Source organism: Procambarus clarkii, chromosome 35 (genome assembly GCF_040958095.1).
Source record: "Procambarus clarkii isolate CNS0578487 chromosome 35, FALCON_Pclarkii_2.0, whole genome shotgun sequence".
Classification (NCBI taxonomy): domain Eukaryota; kingdom Metazoa; phylum Arthropoda; class Malacostraca; order Decapoda; family Cambaridae; genus Procambarus; species Procambarus clarkii.
Genome location: NC_091184.1, coordinates 33,709,325 through 33,721,333, shown reverse-complemented (window position 1 = coordinate 33,721,333; position 12,009 = coordinate 33,709,325). Strand labels below are relative to the sequence as shown.

General features: G+C 45.9%; 1 protein-coding gene across 1 annotated transcript in view; it reads right to left on the bottom strand.

Moving 5' to 3' along the window:
• Positions 1–12,009, bottom strand: part of LOC123768375 (CRISP/Allergen/PR-1) — a 112,255-nt gene that overhangs the window by 52,190 nt on the left and 48,056 nt on the right. The window lies entirely within an intron of this gene.

The following is a 12,009-nucleotide window of genomic DNA, read 5'->3' as shown; positions in this document are numbered from 1 at the left end:
GTTTGGGAAGGGGAACCTGTTCTGAACCCGTCTGGACCTTGTATCGTCTTACAAGCCCTCTCCTATAAATAATTACCCAACATATGCAATATATATGGTAAATAACCGCTAATTAGAAGTCCTTCGCGATTGGCTTAATATTGTTAAATATTAACCGAAAAAAATGTAAGAAAATGTTGATTTATTTATATAATTTAAAGGATTTATTCAAATTAAATGTGCAAAACTCAAACAATTTTGTATATAACTGATAAGATTAGTAAACAGATTATTGTGTATTGTTTGTAATACTTTATCGCGTTGAATTTTGTCCTTATTTGTGTACTTCTATTTCGTTATATTGTGTTATATGCTATTTGCATTGTGCAATAATATACTATACTGAGTTATATTAATCTGTTGCGATACAGTGTATTATGCTATACTATCTTATGTTATATTATCTTGAGGTTATCTTGAGATGATTTCGGGGCTTTTTTAGTGTCCCCGCGGCCCGGTCCTCGACCAGGCCTCCACCCCCAGGAAGCAGCCCGTGACAGCTGACTAACACCCAGGTACCTAATTTACTGCTAGGTAACAGGGGCATAGGGTGAAAGAAACTCTGCCCATTGTTTCTCGCCGGCGCCTGGGATCAAACCCAGGACCACAGGATCACAAGTCCCGCGTGCTGTCCGCTCGGCCGACCGGCTCCATATTCTATATATTATTCCCCTATAATCTGACGTACTATGACATATTTTCTAAATTGTATTATATTATGATGTTTCGTGTTATAGTGATCTAAATTTGTGCTATAATCTGATATACCGTGAATTGTTGCGTAGTATTATGCAATGTTGCAGCGTTGTATTCCATCTATTTATTATCCTGCTGCGTGACATTGTACCCGATGTCTTACGGCCCGCGGCCAGTGACTTGCAGGAACCGGCGAGTCAACGTCTCGCTTCAGGACCTCTTGAGACACGCTCTTAAAAGACACGTTCTTTCTTTGAGGTATTGGTAGAGTGAGCACTCTCAGAGACCCAGAGGCTTCTGTGAAGGGGCCAGAGGCTTCTGTGAGGAACTAGAGGCTTCTGTGAGGGATCAGAGGCTTTTGTGAGGGCCCAGAGGCTTCTGTGAGGGACCAGAGGCTTCAGTGAGGGACTAGAGGCTTCTGTGAGGGACCAGAGGCTTCTGTGAGGGACCAGAGGCTTCTGTGAGGGCCCAGAGGCTTCTGTGAGGGACCAGAGGCTTCTGTGAGAGACCAGAGGCTTCTGTGAGGGACTAGAGGCTTCTGTGAGGGACCAGAGGCTTCTGTGAGGGACCAGAGCCTTCTGTGAAGGGGCCAGAGGCTTCCGTGAGGGACTAGAGGCTTCTGTGAGGGACCAGAGGCTTCTGTGAGAGACCAGAGGCTTCCGTGAGGGACTAGAGGCTTCTGTGAGGGACTAGAGGCTTCTGTGAGAGACCAGAGACCGCAGACAGAGACTAACTTCCCAGTTACCCTTAACTAGTTTCGCAGAGGACGAGGTGTTTCGTTTCCCCTCTTTCCTTCCCCCCCCCTCCCTCCGGCAATACTTACCCCCATCCCCCACCTGCCCCCTCCCTTCCTACGCCTCCCCCTTCCCCCTCCCTTCCTACGCCTCCCCCTTCCCCCTCTCACGTCTGAAGGTCACCTTAAATATCCTTTCACCGCCTCGAATTCAACCTTTTGGGGGGGGGGGGGGGGTGAGCGCGTCCCACCGCGTCGCCGTCACGGTGTCAGCTATTTTTACCCACTTACGAATTGGGGTTTCCGCCTGCAAGCGCCTGAGAACCCATTTTCCCAGTTACGGGAGTCTCGTTCCACGGCGCGTCAGCTGTCAGTGTCAAGAGCATCTGTTCGCTCGAACTTTAAAGGAGTCCGTGTTAAAAAAAACACACACATGTTCTATTTTGACCAAACCACACACTGGAAGGTGAAGGGACGACGACGTTTCGGTCCGTCCTGGACCATTCTCAAGTCACAATCGACTTGAGAATGGTCCAGGACGGATGTTACACTAGGAAGTGAAGGGATGACGACGTTTCGGTCCGTCCTGGACAATTCTCAAGTCACAATCGACTTGAGAATGGTCCAGGACGGACGTTACACTAGAATGTGAAGGGACGACGACGTTTCGGTCCGTCCTGGGCCATTCTCAAGTCACAATCGACTTGAGAATGGTCCAGGACGGACGTTACACTAGAAAGTAAAGGGACGACGACGTTTCGGTCCGTCCTGGGCCATTCTCAAGTCACAATCGACTAGAGAATGGTCCAGGACGGACCGAAACGCCGTTGTCGTCCCTTCACTTTCTAGTGTGTGTGGTTTGGTCAACATATTTCAGCCACGTTATTGTGACTCCTCGTCTGCACATGTTCTGTTCATCACAGGTGTTAATTTCCGGGGATCAATGTCACTAACACCTGTTCTCTCCAATATAGGTGACCCATTTCAAGAACAGTTGTCAACTGAAAATGTAATGCCACCCTATTCTTAAATTGACGTTATGTTGAGAATTGCATTTTTCGTCTTAGACAATCTTTCGTAACTGATATTGTAAGTGCAGTTGAAATATATGGTCAGCCCGAGGTTAGGTTACCCCTATGATAACGAAGGTTACCACTAGGATAACGAAGGTTACCCCTAGGATGTGTGATAACACACATTATCCTGTTTGTGTTATATCCAAACCTACCCCTAGGATAGGTTCGGGTAGATTTCAACGTTTATACAAATGTGCTGACAATATATGACCAGAATTAGCCCCACTGCAAACTAAATAGCGTCCATACACTGTTTAATTTTTTGTGGTTGGCTTGGGTGTGGTGGTTGTGGTGGTTGTGGTGGTGTGGGTGTGGTTGGGTGTCCTACATAGTGACCTTGTTGTCCCATTTGGTCTAGTTTAGGGTGACCTTGTCTCAGGCGGTAACTGCGCATATTAGACTCAAAGTGGGTGGCAACAGTTCACTTCAGTCATTTATGATGCGTTTATTACGGTGGAAAGGGTTACAGAACCCATGTAATGGGTTCAGGAACTGAACCCCATTGTTCATTTAAGCTAAGCACGGAATAATCTTCCGAAGCTAGTTGAACAATTTTCTTTATTTCACATATATATATGCACATAAATACTGTATGGTGTGTGTGTGTGTGTGTGTGTGTGTGTGTGTGTGTGGGTGTGTGTGTGTGTGTGAGTGGGTGTGGGTGTGGGTGTGTGTGTGTGTGACGCAGCACCTGGTGGACAGGAGAGAGACAAGCTGACCTTGCACTTGGACTTAATGCTTTCTGAAACTAGATTAATGAGCTTCCGAACAAGGCCCTTCCCTTTCCCAATTTCCTCGTTTTATCAACCTCAGTTTCTCTCCCTCCTCTTCCCTCACCCACTCTACCCCTCCCCCCCCTCTTCCCTCACCCACTCAACCCCCCCCCCCCCCCCCGCCCACACTTCTGTTCCAATCCTAAAACCCTTAAGGATTGTGAAATTTAGTTACATTAGCCTATCTTCATAGATTAACTTTCTTAGCTTTGAACCCCAATCTTGTTGCAAACTTTTGTACTTTTTTTTTTTTTAATTTTAGCTTTATGCTTCACAAGGTGCGGGTTCCATGCCGGTGATGCATTATCCTGTTTGTGTTAGCCTCTGGTGTTAGTGTGGGAATTAGTGTTAGACTCCAGTGAAAGTGATGGTCCAAGTTCCTCCTCAGAAACTGCCTTGGCAACCTACAGGAATTTACAAAAATTTACAGGAATTAACTTTTGACATGTTCTTCGTGTTTGTGTGTGGACGGTGGTTAGGTACCTTGAGGTTACCTTGAGGTGCTTCCGGGGCTTAGTGTCCCCGCGGCCCGGTCGTCGACCAGGCCTCCTGGTTGCTGGACTGATCAACCACAGAGAGTTAAGGCAGTTGGGTAGTTTTTTGTTTTTTCTACCACAGACGTGGCCACATATTTACAATGCTAACCAGAATATACACATTTTCTTCTGTCCTCCATTGATTAGAGATCTGTCAAACATATAGTTCAGTGATTTAACAGTCCTCGTGGCGCAGTGGTAAGGCACTCAGTCCACGCTTCGCGAGCGATTTGGCCTGGGTTCGTATCCTGGCCGGGGAGGATTGACTAGGCGCCAATCCTTAACTAGTACGCCTCTGTTCACCCAGCAGTGAATGGGTACCTGGTTGTTAAACGATTTGGCGGGTCGTATTCCAGGATTAAGGACCTTCCCGAAACGCTATGCATGCTAGTGGCTTTACAAGAATGTAATAACTCTTGTATATATAAATAAAATGAAATAAAAAAACTTGAACAATCAACCACAGAAGGTGATTGTTATGTGTTTTAAAGTGCTAATCTAACCTACATATATTGATACATAGTTCACACGTATCATACACATTCATATATATACTGTATATATATATATATATATATATATATATATATATATATATATATATATATATATATATATATATATATATACATATATATGAGAGAGAGAGAGAGAGAGAGAGAGAGAGAGAGAGAGAGAGAGAGAGAGAGAGAGAGAGAGAGAGAGAGAGAGAGAGAGAGAGAGTGAGAGAGAGAGAGAGAGAGAGAGAGAGAGAGAGAGAGAGAGAGAGAGAGAGAGAGAGAGAGAGAGAGAGAGAGAGAGTGTGTGAGAGAGAGAGAGAGAGAGAGAGAGAGAGGAAGGTAGCCAGGAAGGAGAGAGGAGACACAGAGAGGTGACAGGCAGACACCCTCCACCCATCATGCATATCAATAATCAATAATCCCTAAAACATTCTCCCTAACCGCCGGCTCGCCGCCTTTAGAAAGTAATATCAGAACTCACCACCTGATTCGCCCATCCTCGTCTTAATCATTACCCCCATTCCTCAGCCCCCAATCCCAAATCCCTCATCCCTAGGGCCCCCAACCCTCTAGTCCTCATCCGAAACCCTTCATCCCATATTCCAGCATCTGTAAGATCCCATCTCCTAGCCCCAAGCCTCTCAGGCTCCAAAGTGTCTATCCCCCCCCCCAATCCCCAGAGTAAATACCAGTTTCGAACCTGGTTTATGGTACGAGTTAATGACTGTTCTCCCCCACCAGCCACTCAGAAGACGTCATGTCAACGCCTCCAAGACGCCAGCATTAAGCCAACGACGTAGCATCCTCCTCCCTTTCCTCTCCCCGCCAAGTATAAGGTAACAGCCTCCCTTCCTTCTCCCCCCCCCCCTTTCCCCTCCCACCCCAAGTATAAGGTAACAACCCTTTCCCTCCCCCCCCCCAATGGCCTCAGTGACCCCTTACTTTCACGTAGACTGTCAACTTTTTTTTTGGGGGGGGGCGCCTTCGCTTTCCCTCTGCTCTTGTCCTCTCCGAATATTTTGACATTTCAATATAATTTCAGCGCGGCTGTGAAGCCCCGATGTGCTTGCTGCTCTCTGTGTAGACGATGGTATGATATCTGATGAACACTATTTCACTGAACTTTGTGTGAATCATCTAGAGGCCATCTTGAAACCTCTTGGATCCTGTTGAGTCCATCTTGTAATCTCTTGAATCCTGTTGAATCCATCTTGAAACCTCTTGAATCCTTCTGAGTCCATCTTGAAACCTCTCGAATCCTGCTGAGTCCATCTTGAAACCTCTTGAATCCTTCTGAATCCATATTGACACCTCTTGAACCCTGTTGGATCCATCTTGAAACCTCTTGAATCCTTCTGAATCCATCTTGAAACCTCTTGAATCCTGTTGAATCCATCTTGAAACCTCTTGAATCCTTCTGATTACATCTTGAAATCAAATCAAAGAAGGATGTGGAGAAACACCGAAGGAATAGGAGAAGGAGAAGGAGGAGTAGGAGGAGGAAGACGTCTATCCTACAAAGAGAAGGGAAGACGAATAACACAAGAAGAGATAACAACAAACCGCTAAAACTTTTTCTCCTTTTTCTTTCCAATTTTGATCCTGGCTTCTATTCTGTTTACCTGACGTGACGTCACCACAGTGCCGGTAGATAGCGACTACAGTGCCGGGGGTAATTAAGAGAGCGGCAGTGACCTTGGTAGTGACTTATGTCATCGTCGAATAGGTTACCATGCCCGCCTGACAGCTGCAGATGACAGGGGGGGGGGGGAAATCAATGACTGTCGATCAATCACCACATGTCAATCAACCACTTTCAGTCAAATACTTCCTGTATGTCAAACGTTTCCTGTTTACAATCTCTTGATTGTCATATTTGCATTCACGTTCAATATCTTCACTGTTATCAGTTCTGTTATCTTTCCTATCATCGCTCATGTTATTCATGTCTTAGTTACCTTTCTAATTAGAACACCTTCACGTGGCCCTCCCTTCACTGAGACCTTCAAGTGTTTCTGGCACTCAAAGTCTTAAAAAAGTTCTTCCTGGTGCCTCTATGACTCATTTGTGTCTCCACTTTCCCCCTATGATCGCTGCTGTCCCTAGCTTTGAACAATCCTTTGTCTATCTTATCAATTTCCCTTAGAATCTTATATGTTATCACAGCTCTCCATCTCTATCCTCTCCTCCAGTGAGGTAAGGTCTAGTTCTCTCACTCTTTCCTCGTAGCTTAGGCCCTTCAACTCAGGAACGAGTCTTGTTGCATATCTCTGGACTTTTCCTAGTTTCTCCTTGTCCTGGTCTCACCTTCCCTGTATATAGGGACCCGGAAAGCTCCTTTCTGCAAGTTATTGAAGGATACACGGATGTTTGCCAGTATGCCATATGCAGCTGTTATCAAATGAACAAATCCACAAGGGCCGTGACGAGGGCTCGAACCTACGTCCGAGAGGATCCCAGACGCTGCCTTAATCGACTGAGCTACAACATGGTTAAAAGAACTCGAATCCTCATCACGGCCCTTGTGGATTTGTTCATTTGATGCATCACGCTATTGTGATTTCTGTGTGTAGCTGTTATTATGCTGCTAATGAGGGCTTCTGGCGTCAGATTTGGGATTATGTCCACTTCTAAGACATTTCTTATCTAACCACTTGGGCTGGACGGTAGAGCGATGGTCTCGCTTCTAGCAGGTCGGCGTTCAATCCTGGCCATCCAAGTGGTTGGGCACCATTTCTTCCCCCCGTCCCATCCCAAATCCTTATCCTGATCCCTTCCCAGTGCTATATGGTCTGAATGGCTTGGCTCTTTCTCCTGATAGATCCCTTCTCTTCCCAGGTTTTTCTCCTTTTCTGATTGAAGAATCTGTCTTCCCTTCATCCTATTCTGCTCCACTGACCTTCGCACTCCTGCTCCAAGCCTCATAACTTTGCATTTCAGTGGGTTAAACTCTAGCAACCAAATTTTCAGACCACTTCTGGAGTGTGTCTCCAAATATTCTCGCAATGCCTCACAATCTATCTCTGTCTTGACTCTTATCGTCAGTTTTACATCATCAGCAAACACTGATATGAAGGACCCAATTTCCTCTGCCAAGTCGTTGACATATATCAGACAACAGTGTGTGTGTGTGTGTGTGTGTGTGTGTGTGTGTGTGTGTGTGTGTGTGTGTGTGTGTGTGTGTGTGTGTGTGTACTCACCTAGTTGTACTTGCGGGGGTTGAGCTCTGGCTCTTTGGTCCCGCCTCTCAACCGCCAGTATGTGTGTGTGTGTGTGTGTGTGTGTGTGTGTGTGTGTGTGTGTGTGTGTGTGTGTGTGTGTGTGTGCTCATACCAACGAGACCTGAGGTGACAGAAGGGGGGGGGGAAGGAAAGGCCAGGGAAAAGGGGCCGCGAAGATGAAAGGTCACGGGAGGGAAAGGTCACGAGGATACTTTCTCCCCAGGAATGTGATTCTGCCTCATACTCTCACTGCTGATCCTCACTTTCCCCCCACCCCCCCCTTCTGCTGACCCCCCCTCCCCCCACCCCCCTCATGCTGGGGATATAATCCAATGTTATCCACATTACTGAACAATTATTATCCTTATTATCATTATATTATTATTATTATTATTATTATCCTTATTATCCTTATTATTATTATTAAATTAATTAGTTATTATACAGAATAATACGACCAACCACATGTACAAAACTTGTAAACAAAGTCGGTATTTACAATTTCAGGTAAGGAATCATTCACACCAGTAACACAACCTACGTCAGACTAGTTCTTGAATGTGCAGACTACGTGGAATCCTAATCTTGTGATGCCCCCATGATCAAATATTAAGACAATATTAGGATTTGCTACAAGACTTGTCCCAGAGGTAAGAGAGCTGAACTGTGAGGAGAGGTTAAGGGATCAGAATCCAGCGATACAGAGGAGAGAAGGACTCCAAGAGATATGATCACGACATATACGATACCAAGGAGAAATAAACGAGGTGGTTTTCACATGACGAGGAAAAAATAGAACGATTAGACATAGGAAGGGAAGGGAACTATCAAGGGTAAGTGCCAAGCCCTTACGACTGTATAGCACTAAGAAGGGGTCAGGATAAGGATTAGGGATGGGACGGGGGGAAGGAATGGTGCCCAACCACTTGGACAGTCGGGGATTGAACGCTGACCTGCATGAATTGAGACCGTCGCTCTACCGTCCAACCCAAGTGGTTGGACGGTAGACATAGGAAGAAAACACACGTAAGAAGGATTTTTAAACACTGTTCATTCAAGGAGGGCAATAGGCAAGTAGAAGTAGCTATTCACCTACTTGCTTCAAGACCAGCCACGAGAGGCGGGTCCCAAGAACTAGATCACTAGATAGATGCACATCCCCATCAAGTATAAGACAAAGCACTGGCGTACCGAAAGGGGAATTATGAGATGAGAAAAGTCCTAAGTACCTAAAGTACCTAAGAGAAATACCATGGGAAACAGAACTCTTAAGATCTACTCCAAGTCTTGTACACATCTAAGTGTGTACAAGACATGATGGATTATGCCACTCAGAAGTGTGAGGAGGCAGTATCCAGGCTCAAATTAAAACCAATGAGAAGCAAAACTCATTCGTTTACTTCACGTATGTCATCCCTTATTATTTTCCTTTCAAGAGAATGTAAATTAAGCTTTAAGGCAAAGAATAATTTTAGAACTCTAGTACTGAAGAAAAGAGATAGTTCAATGACCTCAGAATGAAGAAGAGAGATCACTCAGGACCCCAGAATGAATGAAGAAGAGAGATCGCTCAAGGACCCCAAAAGGAAGAAGATCGCTCGCTCAAGGACCCCAAAAGGAAGAAGATCGCTCGCTCAAGGACCCCAGTATGAGAAAATTCACCGCGTGACCCCACAAATGCAGCAGGGAGATCGCTTCCATCCTCTCAGCAAGGAGTTCTCTCGAACGAGCAGTGGGGCCTGCAAGAATGATCAGGTCTCACGACCCAATACCCATCCACAGGCAATCACAACTTAGGTCGAGGCCAGCAGCTACGGCCGCCCATTACTGCTGTTGTTGGTGCAACTGTTCCAGCTGCTACTGTGACTTGTTTCTGCTGCTGCTGCTACTGTTTGGTCGGTCTTGCTTTGAGCCGATAGGTCTGGTTGTGTGTAAACAGGACCTGCCTTGCTGCTGCTGCTACTGTTGCTGGTGTTCGTGCTAGCGCCGTTGATATTGTTCCAGTTGGTCCTGGCACTGTTGCTTCTGCTACTGTTGTGCCTGTTGGTCACGGTACTGTTACTGTTGTTCCTGTTCTTCCATTGTCACGGTGAAGCTTCTGATAACACTACTCAAGTGTTTTTGTCGCTGCTATTTAAGGATTTTGTCACCGTTATTTAATATTTTCTTGTCACCATTTAATGTGTTTGTCGTTACTATTGACTGTTACCCCAGGAAGAAGTATTTACCCAGGAAGAAGTAGTAGTCACCTAAGATGTAATAGAGGCTATTAAGATGTCACTGGAGTGACGTCAGCAGATGAGCCTTTTTCCTGGAGTGTGTGAGATGCAGCCTCACTCGTCAAGGACACCCACCTCCTTTCCCAACCTCTCTCTCTCTCCCGCTCTCTCTCTCTCTCTCACCATTTACTTCAGGCAGCAGATCAATAATTTCCCATTTTCTTTCAACTTACCTCAGACGGTATGTCCCATTGTCACCAGTAAGAGACGAGACATCGTACGATCTCCAGAAGTATCGTAGTCATTTCGTGAATTTTGGACGCCCTCATGAGTCCATTTAAGAGTCGTCAAACATTCATGGTTAATGTTGACCAATCCCCACACTAGAAAATGAAGGGACGACGACGACGTTTTGGTCCGTCTTGGACCATTCTCAAGTCGATTGTCCCGACTGTCGGTTGGGCAGACACATTAAGTGCGCTCGCAAAGACACTCGCTTGATTGACTTATATTTCTAAAAGCAGCTCTAACTTCACTCTCAGCTACTGATCTAACCACTTGGGCTGGACGGTCTCGCTTCATGCAGGTCGGCGTTCAATCCCCGCCGACCGTCCAAGTGGTTGGGCACCATTCCTTTCCTCCCGTCCCATTACAAATCCTTATCCTGACTCCTTCCCAGTGCTATATAGTCGTAATGGCTTGATGCTTTTCCCCCTGATAATTGTCCTCTCTGTTGCTAATTATTGTAGGATAATTATTATATATTATAAAATTATTCTATAATTATTAGTATAAGTATCAATGTAATTATATCATTACGTTAATAAGATATTTGGAAATCGCATAACAGACTGAAATAGCCACAGTTTTCAATATTTTTGTATCTTGAGGTTATCTTGAGATGATTTCGGGGCTTTAGTGTCCCCGCGGCCCGGTCTTCGAGCAGGCCTCCACCCCCAGGAAGCAGCCCGTGACAGCTGACTAACACCCAGGTACCTATTTTACTGCTAGGTAACAGGGGCATAGGGTGAAAGAAACTCTGCCCATTGTTTCTCGCCGGCGCCTGGGATCGAACCCGGGACCACAGGATCACAAGTCCAGCGTGCTGTCCGCTCGGCCGACCGGCTCTATATATTATTATTATTCACAAAATGGCATTTAACATTTTTTTTTTACTCCTGACAATTTTAACAATGTGTTTACAGTGTCAGCTTCTCTCACGCGGGAAATATGTTGCCATCAATAAAGCTTCCCCAAGGTACAAGTAAACTAACAAACACGTATCGTTGTGGAATATACAAGTTGTTCAAGAGTTATTATCATTAGTTCAGCGGTAAATGCTAAATTATTATGAGTTGGTCAAGCAATGGCAAGAGAGCAAAATAAACATCAGGTGTAAACAGATAAATTGAAAACTGAGGTGTGTGTGTGTGTGTGTGTGTGTGTGTGTGTGTGTGTACTCACCTATTTGTGCTTGCGGGATTGAGCTCTGGCTCATTGGTCCCGGCTCTCAACCGTCGTGTGTGTGTGTGTGTGTATTCACCTAGTTGTGCTTGTGGGGGTTGAGCTCTGCTGTTTCGGCCCGCCTCTCAACTGTTTCTAACTACTACTACTATTTTTTCCTACACTACACACACACACACACACACACACACACACACACACACACACACACACACACACACACCAGGAAGCAGCCCGTGACAGTTGACTAATTCCCAGGTACCTATTTACTGCTAGGTAACAGGGGCATAGGGTGAAAGAAACTCTGCCCATTGTTTCTCGCCGGCGGCCGGGATCGAACCCGGGACCACAGGATCACGTGACCAGCGTGCTATCCATTCGGCCACCAGCCCCCTTAGGTGTGTGTGTGTACTCACCTAGTTGTGTCTGCAGGATCGAGCATTGACTCTTGGATCCCGGGATCCAAGGATCCAATATCTGTGTGTGTGTGTGTGTGTGTGTGTGTGTGTGTGTGTGTGTGTGTGTGTGTGTGTGTGTGTGTGTGTGTGTGTGTGTGTACTCACCTAGTTGTACTCACCTAGTTGTGCTTTCGGGGGTTGAGCTCTGGCTCTTTGGTCCCGCCTCTCAACTGTCAACTGTGTGTGTGTGTGTGTGTGTGTGTGTGTGTGTGTGTGTGTGTGTGTGTGTGTGTGTGTGTGTGTGTGTGTGTGTGTGTGTGTGTGTGTGTAAGGGCGGGAAGAAGCGCGCATGCG